Source organism: Colletes latitarsis, unplaced genomic scaffold (genome assembly GCF_051014445.1).
Source record: "Colletes latitarsis isolate SP2378_abdomen unplaced genomic scaffold, iyColLati1 scaffold0002, whole genome shotgun sequence".
NCBI lineage: Eukaryota > Metazoa > Arthropoda > Insecta > Hymenoptera > Colletidae > Colletes > Colletes latitarsis.
The window spans coordinates 39,507,279-39,535,080 of record NW_027488365.1 but is presented as its reverse complement, the minus strand read 5'-3'; positions in this window follow the sequence as shown (position 1 = coordinate 39,535,080).

Genomic DNA, 27,802 nt, shown 5'->3' with positions numbered 1-27,802 from the left:
TGCCAGCTCCTCCTGCGTGACCCCCAGCTCGGCCGTCCACTCCACTGGGACAGCCGCCGCCGCCGGAGGACGCGGTCCCCTCTCCCCAATTGGGAAGAGTGTATTGACCACGTCCTCCAGCAGCCGGGGGTCAAGACCCTCGGTGACGGGGGGCGCCCACGGGCGGAGCTTATTCAGCACCACCTTATATGGGCGCCCCCATGGATCGTCATCAAGGGTCTGGAGGAGCTCCTTCCATGCCTGGGTCTTGGCCCGTTTGATGGCGACCTGCAGAGCAACCCGCGCCACGCGGTATGCTCCATACAGGTCATCAGCTGCCCTCGCTCGCGCCACGCCGTCGCCTGTACGTTGACGACGGCGCGCGCGGGTGTACTGGCGTCGGGCGCGGACAGTCGCGACTCGCAACTCCGCGATCGCGTCCGACCACCAGTACACCGCCCGGCGAGGAGAAGCCCGCCCGACCCGAGGCATCGCCGCGTCGCAAATACCCGCGACCAATGCTCCGAGCCGGGCGACCTCTTCCTCTATGCTCGGCAACTCGGCCGCTCCCTGCGACCAAGTTGCAGCGAGGGCAGCTGCCATCAGGGCGTCCTTGTCCAGGCGCCGAAGCGCCCAGCGGCGTGGTGGGGTGCCACGCAGGCGGCCGTGTCGGGATGCACTCGCGGCGGCAGAGACCTCCATCCGGATGTACCGGTGATCGGAGAGTGTCTCTGCCCCCGCGACCACGTGCCAACCCGACACCATGCGCACGGCGTTGGGGGTCGCGAATCCAACATCCACGATGGACCCCCCATATCGCCGCACGCATGTGTTCTCCGACCCCCGGTTCAATACCCGGATCTAGCTCATACTTTCGCATTTTATGCATTCTGGTTGGCCAGATCCTAGGTTTTTTTTGGTTTGGATCACATAGTAATGTGGTACCACACCGAAACAGTCAATTAAACCTGTTTGCGATTAATATTTTAGAGAACAACGCCGGTTAGGTTTGTGTTAGGACTGGTATTTGCAATCATCTGCCTCATACTTTCGCATTTTTCGCATGCTTGTTGCACAGATCCTGGGCTCTTGCTGATTTGGATCACGTAGTAATGTGGTACCAAACCGAAACAGTCAACTAAAGCTGGTTTCGATCAATATTTTTTAGGGGGAAAGACTGGTTATGTCTGGGTTAGGTCTTGTATTTGCCATCATCTGACTCATACTTTCGCATTTTTGGCATTCTTGTTGGCCTTATCCTGTGCTTTTGCTGATTTGGATCACGTAGTAATGTAGTATCACACTGAAGGGGTCAATTAAACCTGGTTCCGATTAATATATTAGAGGATAACGCCAGTTATGTCTGGGTTAGGTCTGGTATTTGCCATCATCTAGCTCATACTTTCGCATTTTTCACATACTTGTTGGCCAGATCCTGGGCTTTTTCTGATTTGGATCACGTAGTAATGTGGTACTACACTCAAAACTGTCTATGAAACCCGGTTCCGATTAATATATTAGTGGATAACGCCAGTTATGTCTGGGTTAGGTCTGTTATTTGCCATCATCTGACTCATACTTTCGCATTTTTCGCATACTTGTTGGCCAGATCCTGGGCTCTTGCTGATTTGGATCACGTAGTAATGTGGTACCAAACCGAAACAGTCAATTAAAGCTGGTTTCGATCAATATTTTAGGGGAAGCACCGGTTATGACTGGGTTAGGTCTGGTATTTGCCATCATCTGACTCATACTTTCGCATTTTTGGCGTTCTTGTTGGCCTTATCCTGTGCTTTTGCTGATTTGGATCACGTAGTAATGTAGTATCACACTGAAGGGGTCAATTAAACCTGGTTCCGATTAATATATTAGAGGATAACGCCAGTTATGTCTGGGTTAGGTCTGGTATTTGCAATCATCAAGCTCATACTTTCGCATTTTTCGCATACTTGAATGGCCAGAACCTGGGCTTTTGCTGATTTGGATCACGTAGTAATGTGGTACCACACTGGAACAGTCAATTAAAGCTCATATCGATCAATATTTTAGGGGGAAACACCGGTTATGTCTGGGTTAGGTCTGGTATTTGCCATCATCTGACTCATAGTTTTGCAATCTTCGCATACTTGTTGGCCAGATACTTGGTGTTTTCTGGTTTGGATTACGTAGTAACGTGGTACCACACCGAAGCAGTCAATTCAACTTGGTTACGATTAATATTTTAGAGGATAACTCCGGTCATGTCGGGGTTAGTTCTGGTATTTGCAATCATCTGGCTCATACTTTCGCATTTTTCGCATACTTGAATGGCCAGATCCTGGGCTCTTGCTTATTTGGATCACGTAGTAATGTGGCACCAAACCGAAACAGTCAATTAATGCTGGTTTCGGTCAATATTTTAGGGGGAAACACCGGTTATGTCTGGGTAAGGTCTGGTATTTGCCATCATCTGACTCATAGTTTTGCAATCTTCGCATACTTGTTGGCCAGATTCTTGGTGTTTTCTGGTTTGGATTACGTAGTAACGTGGTACCACACCGAAGCAGTCAATTCAACTTGGTTACGATTAATATTTTAGAGGATAACTCCGGTTATGTCTGGGTTAGGTCTGGTATTTGCCATCATCTAGCTCATACTTTCGCATTTTTCGCATACTTGAATGGCCTGAACCAGGGCTTTTTTTAGATTGGATCACGTAGTAATGTGGTACTACTCTGAAACTGTCTATTAAACCTGGTTCCGAATAATATTTTAGAGGATAACGCCGGTTATGTCTGGGTTAGGTCTGGTATTTGCCTTCATCTAGCTCATACTTTCGCATTTTTCCAATACTTGAATGGCCAGAACCTGGGCTTTTTTTAGATTGGATCACGTAGTAATGTGGTACCAAACCGAAACAGTCAATTAAAGCTGGTTTCGATCAATATTTTAGGGGAAGCACCGGTTATGACTGGGTTAGGTCTGGTATTTGCCATCATCTGACTCATACTTTCGCATTTTTCGCATACTTGAATGGCCAGATCCTGGGCTTTTTCTGATTTGAATCTCGTAGTAATATGGTACTACACTGAGACAGACAATTAGACCTGGTTCCGATTAACATTTTAGAGGATAACGCCGTTTATGCCTGGGTTAGGTCTGGTATTTGCCATCATCTTGCTCATACTTTCGCATTTTTCGCATACTTGAATGGCCAGATCCTGGGCTTTTTCTGATTTGAATCTCGTAGTAATATGGTACTACACTGAGACAGACAATTAGACCTGGTTCCGATTAATATTTTAGAGGATAACGGCGGTTATGTCTGGGTTAGGTCTGGTATTTGCCATCATCTTGCTCATACTTTCGCATTTTTCGCATACTTGAATGGCCAGATCCTGGGCTTTTTCTGATTTGAATCTCGTAGTAATATGGTACTACACTGAGGCAGACAATTAGACCTGGTTCCGATTAACATTTTAGAGGATAACGCCGTTTATGCCTGGGTTAGGTCTGGTATTTGCCATCATCTTGCTCATACTTTCGCATTTTTCCAATACTTGAATGGCCAGAACCTGGGCTTTTTTTAGATTGGATCACGTAGTAATGTGGCACCACACCGAAACAGTCAATTAAACCTGGTTCTGATTAATATTTTGAGGGATAACGCCGGTTATGTCTGGGTTAGGTCTGGTATTTGCAATCATCTGACTCATACTTTCACATTTTTCGCATACTTGTTGGCCAGATTCTTGGCACCTGCTGATTTGGATCACGTAGTAGTGTGGTACCAAACCGAGACAGTCAATTAAACCTGGTTGCAATTTCGACAGACAATTGTACCTGGTTTCGATCAATATTTTAGGGGGAATCACCGGTTATGTCTGGGTTAGGTCTGGTATTTGCCATCATCTACCTCATAGTTTTGCAATCTTCGCATACTTGTTGGCCAGATACTTGGTGTTTTCTGGTTTGGATTACGTAGTAACGTGGTACCACACCGAAGCAGTCAATTCAACTTGGTTACGATTAATATTTTAGAGGATAACTCCGGTCATGTCGGGGTTAGTTCTGGTATTTGCAATCATCTGGCTCATACTTTCGCATTTTTCGCATACTTGAATGGCCAGATGCTGGGCTCTTGCTTATTTGGATCACGTAGTAATGTGGCACCAAACCGAAACAGTCAATTAATGCTGGTTTCGGTCAATATTTTAGGGGGAAACACCGGTTATGTCTGGGTAAGGTCTGGTATTTGCCATCATCTGACTCATAGTTTTGCAATCTTCGCATACTTGTTGGCCAGATTCTTGGTGTTTTCTGGTTTGGATTACGTAGTAACGTGGTACCACACCGAAGCAGTCAATTCAACTTGGTTACGATTAATATTTTAGAGGATAACTCCGGTTATGTCTGGGTTAGGTCTGGTATTTGCCATCATCTAGCTCATACTTTCGCATTTTTCGCATACTTGAATGGCCTGAACCAGGGCTTTTTTTAGATTGGATCACGTAGTAATGTGGTACTACTCTGAAACTGTCTATTAAACCTGGTTCCGAATAATATTTTAGAGGATAACGCCGGTTATGTCTGGGTTAGGTCTGGTATTTGCCTTCATCTAGCTCATACTTTCGCATTTTGCCAATACTTGAATGGCCAGAACCTGGGCTTTTTTTAGATTGGATCACGTAGTAATGTGGTACCAAACCGAAACAGTCAATTAAAGCTGGTTTCGATCAATATTTTAGGGGAAGCACCGGTTATGACTGGGTTAGGTCTGGTATTTGCCATCATCTGACTCATACTTTCGCATTTTTCGCATACTTGAATGGCCAGATCCTGGGCTTTTTCTGATTTGAATCTCGTAGTAATATGGTACTACACTGAGACAGACAATTAGACCTGGTTCCGATTAACATTTTAGAGGATAACGCCGTTTATGCCTGGGTTAGGTCTGGTATTTGCCATCATCTTGCTCATACTTTCGCATTTTTCGCATACTTGAATGGCCAGATCCTGGGCTTTTTCTGATTTGAATCTCGTAGTAATATGGTACTACACTGAGACAGACAATTAGACCTGGTTCCGATTAATATTTTAGAGGATAACGGCGGTTATGTCTGGGTTAGGTCTGGTATTTGCCATCATCTTGCTCATACTTTCGCATTTTTCGCATACTTGAATGGCCAGATCCTGGGCTTTTTCTGATTTGAATCTCGTAGTAATATGGTACTACACTGAGGCAGACAATTAGACCTGGTTCCGATTAACATTTTAGAGGATAACGCCGTTTATGCCTGGGTTAGGTCTGGTATTTGCCATCATCTTGCTCATACTTTCGCATTTTTCCAATACTTGAATGGCCAGAACCTGGGCTTTTTTTAGATTGGATCACGTAGTAATGTGGCACCACACCGAAACAGTCAATTAAACCTGGTTCTGATTAATATTTTGAGGGATAACGCCGGTTATGTCTGGGTTAGGTCTGGTATTTGCAATCATCTGACTCATACTTTCACATTTTTCGCATACTTGTTGGCCAGATTCTTGGCACCTGCTGATTTGGATCACGTAGTAGTGTGGTACCAAACCGAGACAGTCAATTAAACCTGGTTGCAATTTCGACAGACAATTGTACCTGGTTTCGATCAATATTTTAGGGGGAATCACCGGTTATGTCTGGGTTAGGTCTGGTATTTGCCATCATCTACCTCATACTTTCGGATTTTTCGCATACTTGTTGGCCAGATCCTGGGCTTTTGCTCATTTGGATCACGTAGTAATGTAGTACCACACTGGCGGGGACAATTAAAACTGGTTCCGATTAATATTTTAGAGGATAACGCCGGTTATGTCTGGGTTAGGTCTGGTATTTGCCATCATGTGCCTCATACTTTCGCATTTTTTGCATTATTGTTGGCCAGATCCTCGGTTTTTTCCGGTTTGGATCAGGTAGTAATGTGGTTCCACACTGAAACAGTCAATTATACGTGGTTCCGATTAATACTTTAGAGAACAACGCCGGTTATGTCTGGGTTAGCACCAGTATTTGGAATCATCTGGCGCATATTTTCGCTTTTTTCGCATACTTCTTGGCCAGATCCTGGGTATTTTCCGGTTTGGATTACGTAGTGATGTGGTACCACACCGAAACAGTCAATTAAACATGGTACCATAATATTTTAGAGGATAACGCCGGTTAAGTCAGGGTTAGATTTTGTATTTGCAATCATCTAGCTCATGCTTTCGCATTTTTCGCATACATGAATGGCCAGATCCTGGGCTTTTTCAGATTTGGATCTCGTAGTAATGTGGTACTACACTGAGACAGACAATTATACCTGGTTCCGATTAATATTTTAGAGGATAACGCCGGTTATGCCTGGGTTAGGTCTGGTATTTGCAATCATCTAGTTCATACTTTCGCATTATTCGCGTACTTGTTGGCCAGATCCAGGGCTTTTTCTGATTTGGATCAGGTAGTAATGTGGGGTCTACGCTGAGACAGACAATTATACCTGGTTCCGATTAATATTTTAGAGGATAACGCCGGTTATGCCTGGGTTAGGTCTGGTATTTGCAATCATCTAGTTCATACTTTCGCATTTTATGCATTCTTGTTGGCCAGATCCTGGGTTTTTTCTGGATTGGATCACATAGTATTGTGGTCCCGCAACGAAACAGTCAATTAAACCTGGTTGCGGTTTATATTTTAGGGGATAACGGCGGTTATGTCTGGGTTAGGTCTGGTATTTGCCATCATCTAGCTCATACTTTCGCATTTTTCGCATACTTGAATGGCCAGAACCTGGGCTTTTTTTAGATTGGATCACGTAGTAATGTGGTACCACACCGAAATAGCCAATTAAACCTGGTTGCGATTAATATTTTAGAGGATAACGGCGGTTATGTCTGGGTTAGGTCTGGTATTTGCCATCATCTAGCTCATACTTTCGCATTTTTCGCATACTTGTTGGCCAGATCCTGGGCTTATGCTGACTTGGATCACGTAGTAATGTGCTACCACACTGAAGGGGTCAATTAAACCTGGTGTCGATTAATATTTTGGAGGATAACGCCGATTATGTCTGGGTTAGGTCTGGTATTTGCAATCATCTGACTCATACTTTCACATTTTTCGCATACTTGTTGGCCAGATTCTTGGCTCCTGCTGATTTGGATCACGTAGTAGTGTGGTACCAAACCGAAACAGTCAATTAAACCTGGTTGCAATTTCGACAGACAATTATACCTGGTTTCGATCAATATTTTAGGGGGAATCACCGGTTATGTCTGTGTTAGGTCTGGTATTTGCCATCATCTACCTCATACTTTCGCATTTTTCGCATACTTGAGTGGCCAGAACCTGGGTTTTTTCTGGTTTGGATCACATAGTAATGTGGTACCACACTGAAACAGACAATTAAGCCTGGTTGCGATTTATATTTTAGAGGATAACGGCGGTTATGTCTGGGTTAGGTCTGGTATTTGCCATCATGTAGCTCACACTTTCGCATTTTTCGCATACTTGTTGGCCAGATCGTGGGCTTTTTCTAATTTGGATCACGTAGTAATGTAGTACCACACTGACGGGGTCAATTAAAACTGGTTCCGACTAATATTTTAGAGGATAACGCCGGTTATGTCTGGGTTAGGTCTGGTATTTGCCATCATCTACCTCATACTTTCGCATTTTATGCATTCTTGTTGGCCAGATCCTGGGTTTTTTCTGGTTTGGATCACATAGTATTGTGGTACCGCACCGAAACAGTCAATTAAACCTGGTTCCGATTAATATTTTAGAGGACAACGCCGGTTATGTCTGGGATAGGTCTGGTAATTGCAATCATCTGACTCATACTTTCGCATTTTTCGCATATTTGTTGTCTAGATCCTGGGTTTTCTCTGGTTTGGATTACATAGTAATGTGGTACCACACGGAAACAGTCAATTAAACCTGGTTGCGATTAATATTTTAGAGGATAACGCCGGTTATGTCTGGGTTAGCACCAGTATTTGTAATCATCTGGCGCATACTTTCGCATTTTTCGCATACTTCTTGGCCAGATCCTGGGTTTTTTCCGGTTTGGATCAGGTAGTAATGTGGTTCCACACTGAAACAGTCAACTATACCTGGTTCCGATTAATACTTTAGAGAACAACGCCGGTTATGTCTGGGTTAGCACCAGTATTTGGAATCATCTGGCGCATACTTTCGCATTTTTCGCATACTTCTTGGCCAGATCCTGGGTATTTTCCGGTTTGGATTACGTAGTAATGTGGTACCACACCGAAACAGTCAATTAAACATGGTACCATAATATTTTAGAGGATAACGCCGGTTAAGTCAGGGTTAGGTCTGGTATTTGCAATCATCTAGTTCATACTTTCGCATTATTCGCGTACTTGTTGGCCAGATCCAGGGCTTTTTCTGATTTGGATCTCGTAGTAATGTGGTACTACACTGAGACAGACAATTATACCTGGTTCCGATTAATATTTTAGAGGATAACGCCGGTTATGCCTGGGTTAGGTCTGGTATTTGCAATCCTCAAGCTCATACTTTCGCAATTTTATGCATTCTTGTTGGCCAGATCCTCGGTTTTTTCTGGTTTGGATCACATAGTAATGTGGTACCGCACCGAAGCTGTCAACTAAACTTGGTTACGATTAATATTATAGAGGATCACTCCGGTTATGTCGGGGCCAGTTTTGGTATTTGCGATCATCTGGCTCATACTTTCGCAACTTACGCATACTTGAATGGCCAGATTCTTGGCTCTTGCTGATTTGGATCACGTAGTAATGTGGTACCAAACCGAAACAGTCAATCAATCCTGGTTCCGATTAATATTTTAGAGGATAACGCCGGTTATGTCTGGGTTAGTTCCAGTATTTGCAATTACCTAGCTCATACTTTCGCATTTTTCGCATACTTGTTGGCCAGATCCTGGGCTTTTTCTGATTTGGATCACGTAGTAATGCGGTACTACACTCAAAACTGTCTATTAAACCTGGTTCCGATTAATATATTAGTGGATAACGCCAGTTACGTCTGGGTTAGGTCTGGTATTTGCCGTCATCTGACTCATACTTTCGCATTTTTCGCATACTTGATCGGCCAGATTCTGGGCTCTTGCTGATTTGGATCACGTAGTAATGTGGTACCAAACCGAAACAGTCTATTAAAGCTGGTTTCGAACAATATTTTTTAGGGGGAAACACCGGTTATGTCTGGGTTAGGTCTGGTATTTGCCATCATATGACTCATACTTTCGCATTCTTCGGATACTTGTTGTCTAGATCCTGGGTTTTTTCTGGTTTGGATTACATAGTAATGTGGTACCACACCGGAACAGTCAACTAGACCTGGTTGCGATTAATATTTTAGAGGATAACGCCGGCTATGTCTGGGTTAGGTCTGGTATTTGCCATCATGTGCCTCATACTTTCGCATGTTTTGCATTCTTGTTGGCCAGATCCTGGGTTTTTTCCGGTTTGGATCACGTTGTAATGTGGTACCACACTGAAACAGTCAATTAAGCCTGGTTCCGATTAATAATTTAGAGCACAACGCCGGTTAGGTTTGTGTTAGGTCTGGTATTTGCAATCATATGCCTCATACTTTCGCATTTTTCGCATACTTGTTGGCCAGATCCTGGGCTTTTGATGATTTGGATCACGTAGTAATGTGGTACCACACTGGAACAGTCAATTAATCCTGTTTCCGATTAATATTTTGGAGGACAGCGCTGGTTATGTCTGTGTTAGTTCTCGTATTTGGAATCATCTAGTTCACACTTTCCCATTTTTCGCATTCTTGTTGGCCAGATCCTGGGTTCTTTCTGGTTTGGATCACATAGTAACGTGGTACCACACCGAAGCTGTCAATTAAACTTGGTTACGATTAATATTTTGGAGGATAACTCCGGTTATGTCGGGGTCAGTTCTGGTATTTGCGATCATTGGCTCATACTTTCGCATCTTCCGCATACTTGAATGGCCAGATTCTTGGCTCTTGCTGATTTGGATCACGTAGTAATGTGGTACCAAACCGAAACAGTCAATTAAAGCTGGTTTCGATCAATATTTTAGGGGGAAGCACCGGTTATGACTGGGTTAGGTCTGGTATTTGCCGTCATCTGACTCATACTTTCGCATTTTTGGCATTCTTGTTGGCCTTATCCTGTGCTTTTGCTGATTTGGATCACGTAGTAATGTAGTATCACACTGAAGGGGTCAATTAATCCTGGTTCCGATTAATATATTAGCGGATAACGCCAGTTATGTCTGGGTTAGGTCTGGTATTTGCCATCATCTAGCTCATACTTTCGCATTTTTCACATACTTGTTGGCCAGATCCTGGGCTTTTTCTGATTTGGATCACGTAGTAATGTGGTACTACATTCAAAACTGTCTATTAAACCCGGTTCCGATTAATATATTAGTGGATAACGCCAGTTATGTCTGGGTTAGGTCTGTTATTTGCCATCATCTGACTCATACTTTCGCATTTTTCGCATACTTGTTGGCCAGATCCTGGGCTCTTGCTGATTTGGATCACGTAGTAATGTGGTACCAAACCGAAACAGTCAATTAAAGCTGGTTTCGATCAATATTTTAGGGGAAGCACCGGTTATGACTGGGTTAGGTCTGGTATTTGCCATCATCTGACTCATACTTTCGCATTTTTGGCATTCTTGTTGGCCTTATCCTGTGCTTTTGCTGATTTGGATCACGTAGTAATGTAGTATCACACTGAAGGGGTCAATTAAACCTGGTTCCGGTTAATATATTAGAGGATAACGCCAGTTATGTCTGGGTTAGGTCTGGTATTTGCCATCATCTAGCTCATACTTTCGCATTTTTCACATACTTGTTAGCCAGATCCTGGGCTTTTTCTGATTTGGATCACGTAGTATTGTGGTACCAAACCGAAACAGTCAATTAAAGCTGGTTTCGATCAATATTTTAGGGGAAGCACCGGTTATGACTGGGTTAGGTCTGGTATTTGCCATCATCTGACTCATACTTTCGCATTTTTGGCATTCTTGTTGGCCTTATCCTGTGCTTTTGCTGATTTGGATCACGTAGTAATGTAGTATCACACTGAAGGGGTCAATTAAACCTGGTTCCGATTAATATATTAGAGGATAACGCCAGTTATGTCTGGGTTAGGTCTGGTATTTGCCATCATCTAGCTCATACTTTCGCATTTTTCACATGCTTGTTAGCCAGATCCTGGGCTTTTTCTGATTTGGATCACGTAGTATTGTGGTACTACACTCAAAACTGTCTATTAAACCTGGTTCCGATTATTATTTTAGAGGATAACGCTGGTTATGTCTGGGTTAGTTCCTGTATTTGCAATCACCTAGCTCATACTTTCGCATTTTTCGCATACTTGTTGGCCAGATCCTGGGCTTTTTCTGATTTGGATCACGTAGTAATGTGGTACTACTCTCAAAACTGTCTATTAAACCCGGTTCCGATTAATATATTAGTGGATAACGCCAGTTATGTCTGGGTTAGGTCTGTTATTTGCCATCATCTGACTCATACTTTCGCATTTTTCGCATACTTGTTTGCCAGATTCTGGGCTCTTGCTGATTTGGATCACGTAGTAATGTGGTACCAAACCGAAACAGTCTATTAATGCTGGTTTCGATCAATATTTTTTAGGGGGAAAGACTGGTTATGTCTGGGTTAGGTCTTGTATTTGCCATCATCTGACTCATACTTTCGCATTCTTCGCATACTTGTTGTCTAGATCCTGGGTTTTTTCTGGTTTGGATTACATAGTAATGTGGTACCACACCGAAGCAGTCAACTAGACCTGGTTGCGATTAATATTTTAGAGGATAACGCCGGTTATGTCTGGGTTAGGTCTGGTATTTGCCATCATGTGCCTCATACTTTCGCATGTTTTGCATTCTTGTTGGCCAGATCCTAGGTTTTTTTTGGTTTGGATCACATAGTAATGTGGTACCACACCGAAACAGTCAATTAAACCTGTTTGCGATTAATATTTTAGAGAACAACGCCGGTTAGGTTTGTGTTAGGTCTGGTATTTGCCATCATCTGACTCACACTTTAGCATTTTTCGCATACTTGTTGGCCAGATCCTGGGCTCTTGCTGATTTGGATGACGTAGTAATGTGGTACCAAACCGAAACAGTCAACTAAAGCTGGTTTCGATCAATATTTTGGGGGGATATACCGGTTATGTCTGCGTTAGGTCTGGTATTTGCCATCATCTAGCTCATACTTTCGCATTTTTCGCATACTTGTTGGCCAGATCCTGGGCTTTTTCTGATTTGGATCACGTAGTAATGTGGTACTACACTCAAAACTGTCTATTAAACCTGGTTCCGATTAATATATTAGAGGATAACGCCAGTTATGTCTGGCTTAGCTCTGGTATTTGCCATCATCTGCCGAAAACTTTCGCATGTTTTGCATTCTTGATGGCCAGATCCTGGGCTTTTGATGATTTGGATCACGTAGTAATGTGGTACCACACCGAAACAGTCAACTAGACCTGGTTGCGATTAATATTTTAGAGGATAACGCCGGTTACGTCTGGGTTAGGTCTGGTATTTGCCATCATGTGCCTCATACTTTCGCATGTTTTGCATTCTTGTTGGCCAGATCCTGGGTTTTTTCCGGTTTGGATCACGTTGTGATGTGGTACCACACTGAAACAGTCAATTAAGCCTGGCTCCGATTAATAATTTAGAGAACAACGCCGGTTAGGTTTGTGTTAGGTCTGGTATTTGCAATCATATGCCTCATACTTTCGCATTTTTCGCATACTTGTTGGCCAGATCCTGGGCTTTTGATGATTTGGATCACGTAGTAATGTGGTACCACACTGGAACAGTCAATTAATCCTGTTTCCGATTAATATTTTGGAGGACAGCACCGGTTATGTCAGGGTTAGTTCTCGTATTTGGAACCATCTAGTTCACACTTTCCCATTTTTCGCAAACTTGTTGGCCAGATCCTGGGTTTTTTCTGGTTTGGATCACATAGTAACGTGGTACCACACCGAAGCTGTCAATTAAACTTGGTAACGATTAATATTTTGGAGGATAACTCCGGTTATGTCGGGGTTAGTTCTGGTATTTGCGATCATTGGCTCATACTTTCGCATCTTTCGCATACTTGAATGGCCAGATTCTTGGCTCTTGCTGATTTGGATCACGTAGTAATGTGGTACCAAACCGAAACAGTCAATTAATCCTGGTTCCGATTAATATTTTAGAGGATAACGCCGGTTATGTCTGGGTTAGTTCCAGTATTTGCAATCACCTAGCTCATACTTTCGCATTTTTCGCATACTTCTTGGCCAGATCCTGGGTTTTTTCCGGTTTGGATTACGTAGTAATGTGTTACCACACCGAAATAGTCAATTAAACCTGGTTGCGTTTAATATTTTAGAGGATAAGGGCGGTTATGTCTGGGTTAGGTCTGGTATTTGCCATCATCTAGCTCATACTTTCGCATTTTATGCATACTTGTTGGCCAGATCCTGGGCTTTTTCTCATTTGGATTACGTAGTAATGTGGTACTACACTGAGACAGACAATTATACCTGGTTCCGATTAATATTTTAGAGGATAACGCCGGTTATGCCTGGGTTAGGTCTGGTATTTGCAATCATCTAGTTCATACTTTCGCATTTTTGGCGTACTTGTTGGCCATACCCTGGGCTCTTGCTGATGTGGATCACGTAGTAATGTGGTACCAAACCGAAACAGTCAATTAAAGCTGGTTTCCATCAATATTTTAGGGGGAAGCACCGGTTATGACTGGGTTAGGTCTGGTATTTGCCATCATCTGACTCATACTTTCGCATTCTTCGCATACTTGTTGCCTAGATCCTGGGTCTTTTCTGGCTTGGATTACATAGTAATGTGGTACCACACCGAAACACTCAAGTAAACCTGGTTGCGATTAATATTTTAGAGGATAACGCCGGTTATTTCTGGGTTAGGTCTGGTATTTGCCATCAAGTGCCTCATACTTTCGCATGTTTTGCATTCTTGTTGGCCAGATCCTGGGTTTTTCCGGTTTGGATCACGTTGTAATGTGGTACCACACTGAAACAGTCAATTAAGCCTGGTTGCGATTTATATTTTTGAGGATAACGGCGGTTATGTCTGGGTTAGGTCTGGTATTTGCCATCATCTAGCTCATACTTTCGCATTTTATGCATTCTTGTTGGCCAGATCCTGGGCTTTTTCTGATTTGGATCACGTAGTAATGTTGTACTACTCTCAAAACTGACTATTAAACCTGGTTCCGATTAATATATTAGTGGATAACGCCTGTTATGTCTGGGTTAGGTCTGGTATTTGCCATCATCTGACTCATACTTTCGCATTTTTCGCATACTTGTTGGCCAGATCCTGGGCTCTTGCTGATTTGGATCACGTAGTAATGTGGTACCAAACCGAAACAGTCAACTAAAGCTGGTTTCGATCAATATTTTAGGGGGATATAACGGTTATGTCTTGGTTAGGTCTGGTATTTGCCATCATCTGACTCACACTTTCGCATTTTTCGCATACTTGTTGGCCAGATCCTGGGCTCTTGCTGATTTGGATCACGTAGTAATGTGGTACCAAACCGAAACAGTCAACTAAAGCTGGTTTCGATCAATATTTTAGGGGGATATAGCGGTTATGTCTGCGTTAGGTCTGGTATTTGCCATCATCTAGCTCATACTTTCGCATTTTTCGCATACTTGTTGGCCAGATCCTGGTCTTTTTCTGATTTGGATCTCGTAGTAATGTGGTACTACACTCAAAACTGTCTATTAAACCTGGTTGCGATTAATATTTTAGAGGATAACGCCGGTTATGTCTGGGTTAGGTCTGGTATTTGCCATCATCTGCCTCATACTTTCGCATTTTTTGCATTCTTGTTGGCCAGATCCTGGGTTTTTTCCGGTTTGGATCACGTAGTAACGTGGTTCCACACTGAAACAGTCAATTAAACCTGGTTCCGATTAATATTTTAGAGAACAACGCCGGTTATGTCTGGGTTAGTTCCAGTATTTGCAATCATCTAGCTCACACTTTCGCATTTTTTGCATTCTTGTTGGCCAGATCCTGGTGTTTTACTTGTTAGGATCACGTACTAATGTGGTGCCACAATGAAATACTCAATTCTACCTGTATTCGATCAACATTTTAGGGGATATCACCGGTTAGGTCCGGGCTCCGTCTGGTAATTGCAATTATCTTCCTCTTGCTTTCGCATTTTTCGCATACTTGTTGGCCAGATCCTGGGGTTTTCTTGGCTTGGATTACATAGTAATATGGTACCGCACCGAAACATTCAATTAAACCTGGTTGCGATTTATATTTTAGAGGATAACGGCGGTTATGTCGGGGTTAGTTCTGGTATTTGCGATCATCTGGCTCATACTTTCGCATTTTTCGCATACTTGTTGGCCAGATCCTGGGTATTTTCCAGTTTGGATTATGTAGTAATGTGGTACCACACCGAAACAGTCAATTAAACCTGGTACCGTTTAATATTTTAGAGGATAACGCCGGTTATGTCAGGGATAGTTATTGTATTTGCAATCATCTAGCTCATACTTTCGCATTTTTCGTATACTTGTTGGCCAGATCCTGGGCTTTTTCTGATTTGGATCGCGTAGTAATGTGGTACTACACTCAAAACTGTCTATTAAACCTGGTTCCGATTAATATATAAGAGGATAACGCCAGTTATGTCTGGCTTAGGTCTGGTATTTGCCATCATATGGCTCATACTTTCGCATTTTTCGCATACTTGTTGGCCAGATCCTGGGATTTTGATGATTTGGATCACGTAGTAATGTGGTACCACACTGGAACAGTCAATTAATCCTGTTTCCGATTAATATTTTGGAGGGCAGCACCGGTTATGTCTGGGTTAGTTCTCGTATTTGGAATCATCTAGTTCACACTTTCCCATTTTTCGCATACTTGTTGGCCAGATCCTGGGTTTTTTCTGGTTTGGATCACATAGTAACGTGGTACCACACCGAAGCTGTCAATTAAACTTGGTAACGATTAATATTTTGGAGGATAACTCCGGTTATGTCGGGGTTAGTTCTGGTATTTGCGATCATTGGCTCATACTTTCGCACCTTTCGCATACTTGAATGGCCAGATTCTTGGCTCTTGCTGATTTGGATCACGTAGTAATGTGGTACCAAACCGAAACAGTCAATTAATCCTGGTTCCGATTAATATTTTAGAGGATAACGCCGGTTATGTCTGGGTTAGTTCCAGTATTTGCAATCACCTAGCTCATACTTTCGCATTTTTCGCATACTTGTTGGCCAGATCCTGGGCTTTTTCTGATTTGGATCGCGTAGTAATGTGGTACTACACTCAAAACTGTCTATTAAACCTGGTTCCGATTAATATATAAGAGGATAACGCCAGTTATGTCTGGCTTAGGTCTGGTATTTGCCATCATATGGCTCATACTTTCGCATTTTTCGCATACTTCTTGGCCAGATCCTGGGTTTTTTCCGGTCTGGATTACGTAGTAATGTGTCACCACACCGAAATAGTCAATTAAACCTGGTTGCGTTTAATATTTTAGAGGATAAGGGCGGTTATGTCTGGGTTAGGTCTGGTATTTGCCATCATCTAGCTCATACTTTCGCATTTTATGCATACTTGTTGGCCAGATCCTGGGCTTTTTCTCATTTGGATTACGTAGTAATGTGGTACTACACTCAAAACTGTCTATTAAACCTGGTTCCGATTAATATATGAGAGGATAACGCCAGTTATGTCTGGGTTAGGTCTGGTATTTGCCATCATCTGACTCAGACTTTCGCAATTTTGGCATTCTTGTTGGCCTTATCCTGTGCTTTTGCTGATTTGGATCACGTAGTAATGTAGTATCACACTGAAGGGGTCAATTAAACCTGGTTCCGATTAATATATTAGAGGATAACGCCAGTTATGTCTGGGTTAGGTCTGGTATTTGCCATCATCTACCTCATACTTTCGCATTTTTCGCATACTTGTTGGCCAGATCCTGGGCTTTTTCTGATTTGGATCACGTAGCAATGTGGTACTACACTCAAAACTGTCTATTAAACCTGGTTCCGATTAATATTTTAGAGGATAACGCCGGTTATGTCTGGGTTAGTTCCAGTATTTGCAATCACCTAGCTCATGCTTTCGCATTTTTCGCATACTTCTTGGCCAGATCCTGGGCTTTTTCTGATTTGGATCACGTAGTAATGTGGTACTACTCTCAAAACTGTCTATTAAACCTGGTTCCGATTAATATATTAGTGGATAACGCCAGTTATGTCTGGGTTAGGTCTGGTATTTGCCATCATCTGACTCATAGTTTCGCATTTTTCGCATACTTGTTGGGCAGATTCTGGGCTCTTGCTGATTTGGATCACGTAGTAGTGTGGTACCAAACCGAAACAGTCTATTAAAGCTGGTTTCGATCAATATTTTTTAGGGGGAAACACCGGTTATGTCTGGGTTAGGTCTGGTATATGCCATCATCTGACTCATACTTTCGCATTCTTCGCATACTTGTTGTCTAGATCCTGGGTTTTTTCTGGTTTGGATTACATAGTAATGTGGTACCACACCGAAACAGTCAACTAGACCTGGTTGCGATTAATATTTTACAGGATAACGCCGGTTATGTCTGGGTTAGGTCTGGTATTTGCCATCATCTGCCTCATACTTTCGCATTTTTTGCATTCTTGTTGGCCAGATCCTGGGTTTTTTCCGGTTTGGATCACGTAGTAATGTGGTTCCACACTGAAACAGTCAATTAAACCTGGTTCCGATTAATATTTTAGAGAACAACGCCGGTTATGTCTGGGTTAGTTCCAGTATTTGCAATCATCTAGCTCACACTTTCGCATTTTTTGCATTCTTGTTGGCCAGATCCTGGTTTTTTACTTGTTAGGATCACGTACTAATGTGGTGCCACAATGAAATACTCAATTCTACCTGTATTCGATCAACATTTTAGGGGATATCACCGGTTAGGTCCGGGCTCCGCCTGGTAATTGCAATTATCTTCCTCTTGCTCACGCATTTTTCGCATACTTGTTGGCCAGATCCTGGGTTTTTCTTGTCTTGGATCACATAGTAATATGGTACCGCACCGAAACAGTCAATTAAACCTGGTTGCCATTTATATTTTAGAGGATAACGGCGGTTATGTCGGGGCTAGTTCTGGTATTTGCGATCATCTGGCTCATACTTTCGCATTTTTCGCATACTTGTTGGCCAGATCCTGGGTATTTTCCAGTTTGGATTATGTAGTAATGTGGTACTACACTGAAACTGTCAATTAAACCTGGTTCCGAATAATATTTTAGAGGATAACGCCAGTTATGTCAGGGTTAGGTCTGGTATTTGCCATCATCTGACTCATACTTTCGCATTCTTCGCATACTTCTTGGCCAGATCCTGGGATTTTTCTGGTTTGGATCACGTTGTAATGTAGTACCACACTGAAACAGTCAATTAAGCCTGGTTGCGATTTATATTTTAGAGGATAACGGTGGTTATGTCTGGGTTAGGTCTGGTATTTGCCATCATCTAGCTCATACTTTCGCATTTTATGCATTCTTGTTGGCCAGATCCTGGGCTTTTTCTGATTTGGATCACGTAGTAATGTGGTACCGCTCTCAAAACTGTCTATTAAACCTGGTTCCGATTAATATATTAGTGAATAACGCCAGGTATGTCTGGGTTAGGTCTGGTATTTGCCATCATCTGACTCAAACTTTCGCATTTTTCGCATACTTGTTGGCCAGATCCTGGGCTCTTGCTGATTTGGATCACGTAGTAATGTGGTACCAAACCGAAACAGTCAACTAAAGTTGGTTTCGATCAATATTTTAGGGGGATATACCGGTTATGTCTGGGTTAGGTCTGGTATTTGCCATCATCTGACTCATACTTTCGCATTCTTCGCATACTTGTTGCCTAGATCCTGGGTCTTTTCTGGCTTGGATTACATAGTAATGTGGTACCACACCGAAACAGTCAATTAAACCTGGTTGCGATTAATATTTTAGAGGATAACGCCGGTTATGTCTGGGTTAGGTCTGGTATTTGCCATCATGTGCCTCATACTTTCGCATGTTTTGCATTCTTGTTGGCCAGATCCTGGGTTTTTCCGGTTTGGATCACGTTGTAATGTAGTACCACACTGAAACAGTCAATTAAGCCTGGTTGCGATTTATATTTTAGAGGATAACGGCGGTTATGTCTGGGTTAGGTCTGGTATTTGCCATCATCTAGCTCATACTTTCGCATTTTATGCATTCTTGTTGGCCAGATCCTGGGCTTTTTCTGGTTTGGATCACGTAGTAATGTGGTACTACTCTCAAAACTGTCTATTAAACCTGGTTCCGATTAATATATTAGTGGATAACGCCAGTTATGTCTGGGTTAGGTCTCGTATTTGCCATCATCTGGCTCATACTTTCGCATTTTTCGCATACTTGTTGGCCAGATCCTGGGCTCTTGCTGATTTGGATCACGTAGTAATGTGGTACCAAACCGAAACAGTCAACTAAAGCTGGTATTGATCAATATTTTAGGGGGATATACCGGTTATGTCTGGGTTAGGTCTGGTATTTGCCATCATCTGACTCACACTTTCGCATTTTTCGCATACTTGTTGGCCAGATCCTGGGCTCTTGCTGATTTGGATCACGTAGTAATGTGGTACCAAACCGAAACAGTCAACTAAAGCTGGTTTCGATCAATATTTTAGGGGGATATACCGGTTATGTCTGCGTTAGGTCTGGTATTTGCCATCATCTAGCTCATACTTTCGCATTTTTCGCATACTTGTTGGCCAGATCCTGGTCTTTTTCTGATTTGGATCTCGTAGTAATGTGGTACTACACTCAAAACTGTCTATTAGACCTGGTTCCGATTAATATTTTAGAGGATAACGCCGGTTATGTCTGGGTTAGTTCCAGTATTTGCAATCATCTAGCTCACACTTCCGCATTTTTTGCATTCTTGTTGGCCTTATCCTGTGCTTTTGCTGATTTGGATCACGTAGTAATGTAGTATCACACTGAAGGGGTCAATTAAACCTGGTTCCGATTAATATATTAGAGGATAACGCCAGTTATGTCTGGGTTAGGTCTGGTATTTGCCATCATCTACCTCATACTTTCGCATTTTTCGCATACTTGTTGGCCAGATCCTGGGCTCTTGCTGATTTGGATCACGTAGTAATGTGGTACCAAACCGAAACAGTCAACTAAAGCTGGTTTCGATCAATATTTTAGGGGGATATACCGGTTATGTCTGCGCTAGGTCTGGTATTTGCCATCATCTAGCTCATACTTTCGCATTTTATGCATTCTTGTTGGCCAGATCCTGGGCTTTTTCTGGTTTGGATCACGTAGTAATGTGGTACTATTCTCAAAACTGTCTATTAAACCTGGTTCCGATTAATATATTAGTGGATAACGCCAGTTATGTCTGGGTTAGGTCTGGTATTTGCCATCATCTGACACATACTTTCGCATTTTTGGCATTCTTGTTGGCCTTATCCTGTGCTTTTGCTGATTTGGATCACGTAGTAATGTAGTATCACACTGAAGGGGTCAATTAAACCTGGTTCCGATTAATATATTAGAGGATAACGCCAGTTATGTCTGGGTTAGGTCTGGTATTTGCCATCATCTACCTCATACTTTCGCATTTTTCGCATACTTGTTGGCCAGATCCTGGGCTTTTTCTGATTTGGATCACGTAGTAATGTGGTACTACACTCAAAACTGTCTATTAAACCTGGTTCCGATTAATATATTAGAGGATAACGCCGGTTATGTCTGGGTTAGTTCCAGTATTTGCAATCATCTAGCTCACACTTCCGCATTTTTTGCATTCTTGTTGGCCAGATCCTGGTTTTTTACTTGTTAGGATCACGTACTAATGTGGTGCCACAATGAAATACTCAATTCTACCTGTATTCGATCAACATTTTAGGGGATGTCACCGGTTAGGTCCGGGCTCCGTCTGGTAATTGCAATTATCTTCCTCTTGCTTTCGCATTTTTCGCATACTTGTTGGCCAGATCCTGGGCTTTTTCTGATTTGGATCGCGTAGTAATGTGGTACTACACTCAAAACTGTCTATTAAACCTGGTTCCGATTAATATATAAGAGGATAACGCCAGTTATGTCTGGCTTAGGTCTGGTATTTGCCATCATATGCCTCATACTTTCGCATTTTTCGCATACTTGTTGGCCAGATCCTGGGCTTTTGATGATTTGGATCACGTAGTAATGTGGTACCACACTGGAACAATCAATTAATCCTGTTTCCGATTAATATTTTGGAGGACAGCATCGGTTATGTCTGGGTTAGTTCTCGTATTTGGAATCATCTAGTTCACTCTTTCCCATTTTTCGCATACTTGTTGGCCAGATCCTGGGTTTTTTCTGGTTTGGATCACATAGTAACGTGGTACCACACCGAAGCTGTCAATTAAACTTGGTAACGATTAATATTTTGGAGGATAACTCCGGTTATGTCGGGGTTAGTTCTGGTATTTGCGATCATTGGCTCATACTTTCGCATCTTTCGCATACTTGAATGGCCAGATTCTTGGCTCTTGCTGATTTGGATCACGTAGTAATGTGGTACCAAACCGAAACAGTCAATTAATCCTGGTTCCGATTAATATTTTAGAGGATAACGCCGGTTATGCCTGGGTTAGGTCTGGTATTTGCAAACATCTAGTTCATACTTTCGCATTTTTGGCGTACTTCTTGGCCAGATCCTGGGTTTTTTCCGGTTTGGATTACGTAGTAATGTGTTACCACACCGAAATAGTCAATTAAACCTGGTTGCGTTTAATATTTTAGAGGATAAGGGCGGTTATGTCTGGGTTAGGTCTGGTATTTGCCATCATCTAGCTCATACTTTCGCATTTTATGCATACTTGTTGGCCAGATCCTGGGCTTTTTCTGATTTGGATTACGTAGTAATGTGGTACTACACTGAGACAGACGATTATACCTGGTTCCGATTAATATTTTAGAGGATAACGCCGGTTATGCCTGGGTTAGGTCTGATATTTGCAATCATCTAGTTCATACTTTCGCATTTTTGGCGTACTTGTTGGCCATACCCTGGGCTCTTGCTGATGTGGATCACGTAGTAATGTGGTACCAAACCGAAACAGTCAATTAAAGATGGTTTCGATCAATATTTTAGGGGGAAGCACCGGTTATGACTGGGTTAGGTCTGGTATTTGCCATCATCTGACTCATACTTTCGCATTCTTCGCATACTTCTTGCCTAGATCCTGGGTCTTTTCTGGCTTGGATTACATAGTAATGTGGTACCACACCGAAACAGTCAATTAAACCTGGTTGCGATTAATATTTTAGAGGATAACGCCGGTTATGTCTGGGTTAGGTCTGGTATTTGCCATCATGTGCCTCATACTTTCGCATGTTTTGCATTCTTGTTGGCCAGATCCTGGGTTTTTCCGGTTTGGATAACGTTGTAATGTTGTACCACACTGAAACAGTCAATTAAGCCTGGTTGCGATTTATATTTTAGAGGATAACGGCGGTTATGTCTGGGTTAGGTCTGGTATTTGCCATCATCTACCTCATACTTTCGCATTTTTCGCATACTTGTTGGCCAGATCCTGGGCTTTTCCTGATTTGGATCACGTAGTAATGTGGTACTACACTCAAAACTGTCTATTAAACCTGGTTCCGATTAATATTTTAGAGGATAACGCCGGTTATGTCTGGGTTGGTTCCGGTATTTGCAATCACCTAGCTCATACTTTCGCATTTTTCGCATACTTCTTGGCCAGATCCTGGGCTTTTTCTGATTTGGATCACGTAGTAATGTGGTACTACTCTCAAAACTGTCTATTAAACCTGGTTCCGATTAATATATTAGTGGATAACGCCAGTTATGTCTGGGTTAGGTCTGGTATTTGCCATCATCTGCCTCATACTTTCGCATTTTTTGCATTCTTGTTGGCCAGATCCTGGGTTTTTTCCGGTTTGGATCACGTAGTAATGTGGTTCCACACTGAAACAGTCAATTAAACCTGGTTCCGATTAATATTTTAGAGAACAACGCCGGTTATGTCTGGGTTAGTTCCAGTATTTGCAATCATCTAGCTCACACTTTCGCATTTTTTGCATTCTTGTTGGCCAGATCCTGGTTTTTTACTTGTTAGGATCACGTACTAATGTGGTGCCACAATGAAATACTCAATTCTACCTGTATTCGATCAACATTTTAGGGGATATCACCGGTTAGGTCCGGGCTCCGCCTGGTAATTGCAATTATCTTCCTCTTGCTCACGCATTTTTCGCATACTTGTTGGCCAGATCCTGGGTTTTTCTTGTCTTGGATCACATAGTAATATGGTACCGCACCGAAACAGTCAATTAAACCTGGTTGCCATTTATATTTTAGAGGATAACGGCGGTTATGTCGGGGCTAGTTCTGGTATTTGCGATCATCTGGCTCATACTTTCGCATTTTTCGCATACTTGTTGGCCAGATCCTGGGTATTTTCCAGTTTGGATTATGTAGTAATGTGGTACTACACTGAAACTGTCAATTAAACCTGGTTCCGAATAATATTTTAGAGGATAACGCCAGTTATGTCAGGGTTAGGTCTGGTATTTGCCATCATCTGACTCATACTTTCGCATTCTTCGCATACTTCTTGGCCAGATCCTGGGATTTTTCTGGTTTGGATCACGTTGTAATGTAGTACCACACTGAAACAGTCAATTAAGCCTGGTTGCGATTTATATTTTAGAGGATAACGGTGGTTATGTCTGGGTTAGGTCTGGTATTTGCCATCATCTAGCTCATACTTTCGCATTTTATGCATTCTTGTTGGCCAGATCCTGGGCTTTTTCTGATTTGGATCACGTAGTAATGTGGTACCGCTCTCAAAACTGTCTATTAAACCTGGTTCCGATTAATATATTAGTGAATAACGCCAGGTATGTCTGGGTTAGGTCTGGTATTTGCCATCATCTGACTCAAACTTTCGCATTTTTCGCATACTTGTTGGCCAGATCCTGGGCTCTTGCTGATTTGGATCACGTAGTAATGTGGTACCAAACCGAAACAGTCAACTAAAGTTGGTTTCGATCAATATTTTAGGGGGATATACCGGTTATGTCTGGGTTAGGTCTGGTATTTGCCATCATCTGACTCATACTTTCGCATTCTTCGCATACTTGTTGCCTAGATCCTGGGTCTTTTCTGGCTTGGATTACATAGTAATGTGGTACCACACCGAAACAGTCAATTAAACCTGGTTGCGATTAATATTTTAGAGGATAACGCCGGTTATGTCTGGGTTAGGTCTGGTATTTGCCATCATGTGCCTCATACTTTCGCATGTTTTGCATACTTGTTGGCCAGATCCTGGGCTCTTGCTGATTTGGATCACGTAGTAATGTGGTACCAAACCGAAACAGTCAACTAAAGCTGGTTTCGATCAATATTTTAGGGGGATATACCGGTTATGTCTGCGCTAGGTCTGGTATTTGCCATCATCTAGCTCATACTTTCGCATTTTATGCATTCTTGTTGGCCAGATCCTGGGCTTTTTCTGGTTTGGATCACGTAGTAATGTGGTACTATTCTCAAAACTGTCTATTAAACCTGGTTCCGATTAATATATTAGTGGATAACGCCAGTTATGTCTGGGTTAGGTCTGGTATTTGCCATCATCTGACTCACACTTTCGCATTTTTCGCATACTTGTTGGCCAGATCCTGGGCTCTTGCTGATTTGGATCACGTAGTAATGTGGTACCAAACCGAAACAGTCAACTAAAGCTGGTTTCGATCAATATTTTAGGGGGATATACCGGTTATGTCTGCGTTAGGTCTGGTATTTGCCATCATCTAGCTCATACTTTCGCATTTTTCGCATACTTGTTGGCCAGATCCTGGTCTTTTTCTGATTTGGATCTCGTAGTAATGTGGTACTACACTCAAAACTGTCTATTAGACCTGGTTCCGATTAATATTTTAGAGGATAACGCCGGTTATGTCTGGGTTAGTTCCAGTATTTGCAATCATCTAGCTCACACTTCCGCATTTTTTGCATTCTTGTTGGCCTTATCCTGTGCTTTTGCTGATTTGGATCACGTAGTAATGTAGTATCACACTGAAGGGGTCAATTAAACCTGGTTCCGATTAATATATTAGAGGATAACGCCAGTTATGTCTGGGTTAGGTCTGGTATTTGCCATCATCTACCTCATACTTTCGCATTTTTCGCATACTTGTTGGCCAGATCCTGGGCTCTTGCTGATTTGGATCACGTAGTAATGTGGTACCAAACCGAAACAGTCAACTAAAGCTGGTTTCGATCAATATTTTAGGGGGATATACCGGTTATGTCTGCGCTAGGTCTGGTATTTGCCATCATCTAGCTCATACTTTCGCATTTTATGCATTCTTGTTGGCCAGATCCTGGGCTTTTTCTGGTTTGGATCACGTAGTAATGTGGTACTACACTCAAAACTGTCTATTAAACCTGGTTCCGATTAATATTTTAGAGGATAACGCCGGTTATGTCTGGGTTAGTTCCAGTATTTGCAATCATCTAGCTCACACTTCCGCATTTTTTGCATTCTTGTTGGCCAGATCCTGGTTTTTTACTTGTTAGGATCACGTACTAATGTGGTGCCACAATGAAATACTCAATTCTACCTGTATTCGATCAACATTTTAGGGGATGTCACCGGTTAGGTCCGGGCTCCGTCTGGTAATTGCAATTATCTTCCTCTTGCTTTCGCATTTTTCGCATACTTGTTGGCCAGATCCTGGGCTTTTTCTGATTTGGATCGCGTAGTAATGTGGTACTACACTCAAAACTGTCTATTAAACCTGGTTCCGATTAATATATAAGAGGATAACGCCAGTTATGTCTGGCTTAGGTCTGGTATTTGCCATCATATGCCTCATACTTTCGCATTTTTCGCATACTTGTTGGCCAGATCCTGGGCTTTTGATGATTTGGATCACGTAGTAATGTGGTACCACACTGGAACAATCAATTAATCCTGTTTCCGATTAATATTTTGGAGGACAGCATCGGTTATGTCTGGGTTAGTTCTCGTATTTGGAATCATCTAGTTCACTCTTTCCCATTTTTCGCATACTTGTTGGCCAGATCCTGGGTTTTTTCTGGTTTGGATCACATAGTAACGTGGTACCACACCGAAGCTGTCAATTAAACTTGGTAACGATTAATATTTTGGAGGATAACTCCGGTTATGTCGGGGTTAGTTCTGGTATTTGCGATCATTGGCTCATACTTTCGCATCTTTCGCATACTTGAATGGCCAGATTCTTGGCTCTTGCTGATTTGGATCACGTAGTAATGTGGTACCAAACCGAAACAGTCAATTAATCCTGGTTCCGATTAATATTTTAGAGGATAACGCCGGTTATGCCTGGGTTAGGTCTGGTATTTGCAAACATCTAGTTCATACTTTCGCATTTGTGGCGTACTTCTTGGCCAGATCCTGGGTTTTTTCCGGTTTGGATTACGTAGTAATGTGTTACCACACCGAAATAGTCAATTAAACCTGGTTGCGTTTAATATTTTAGAGGATAAGGGCGGTTATGTCTGGGTTAGGTCTGGTATTTGCCATCATCTAGCTCATACTTTCGCATTTTATGCATACTTGTTGGCCAGATCCTGGGCTTTTTCTGATTTGGATTTCGTAGTAATGTGGTACTACACTGAGACAGACGATTATACCTGGTTCCGATTAATATTTTAGAGGATAACGCCGGTTATGCCTGGGTTAGGTCTGATATTTGCAATCATCTAGTTCATACTTTCGCATTTTTGGCGTACTTGTTGGCCATACCCTGGGCTCTTGCTGATGTGGATCACGTAGTAATGTGGTACCAAACCGAAACAGTCAATTAAAGATGGTTTCGATCAATATTTTAGGGGGAAGCACCGGTTATGACTGGGTTAGGTCTGGTATTTGCCATCATCTGACTCATACTTTCGCATTCTTCGCATACTTCTTGCCTAGATCCTGGGTCTTTTCTGGCTTGGATTACATAGTAATGTGGTACCACACCGAAACAGTCAATTAAACCTGGTTGCGATTAATATTTTAGAGGATAACGCCGGTTATGTCTGGGTTAGGTCTGGTATTTGCCATCATGTGCCTCATACTTTCGCATGTTTTGCATTCTTGTTGGCCAGATCCTGGGTTTTTCCGGTTTGGATAACGTTGTAATGTTGTACCACACTGAAACAGTCAATTAAGCCTGGTTGCGATTTATATTTTAGAGGATAACGGCGGTTATGTCTGGGTTAGGTCTGGTATTTGCCATCATCTACCTCATACTTTCGCATTTTTCGCATACTTGTTGGCCAGATCCTGGGCTTTTCCTGATTTGGATCACGTAGTAATGTGGTACTACACTCAAAACTGTCTATTAAACCTGGTTCCGATTAATATTTTAGAGGATAACGCCGGTTATGTCTGGGTTGGTTCCGGTATTTGCAATCACCTAGCTCATACTTTCGCATTTTTCGCATACTTCTTGGCCAGATCCTGGGCTTTTTCTGATTTGGATCACGTAGTAATGTGGTACTACTCTCAAAACTGTCTATTAAACCTGGTTCCGATTAATATATTAGTGGATAACGCCAGTTATGTCTGGGTTAGGTCTGGTATTTGCCATCATCTGACTCATAGTTTCGCATTTTTCGCATACTTGTTGGGCAGATTCTGGGCTCTTGGTGATTTGGATCACGTAGTAATG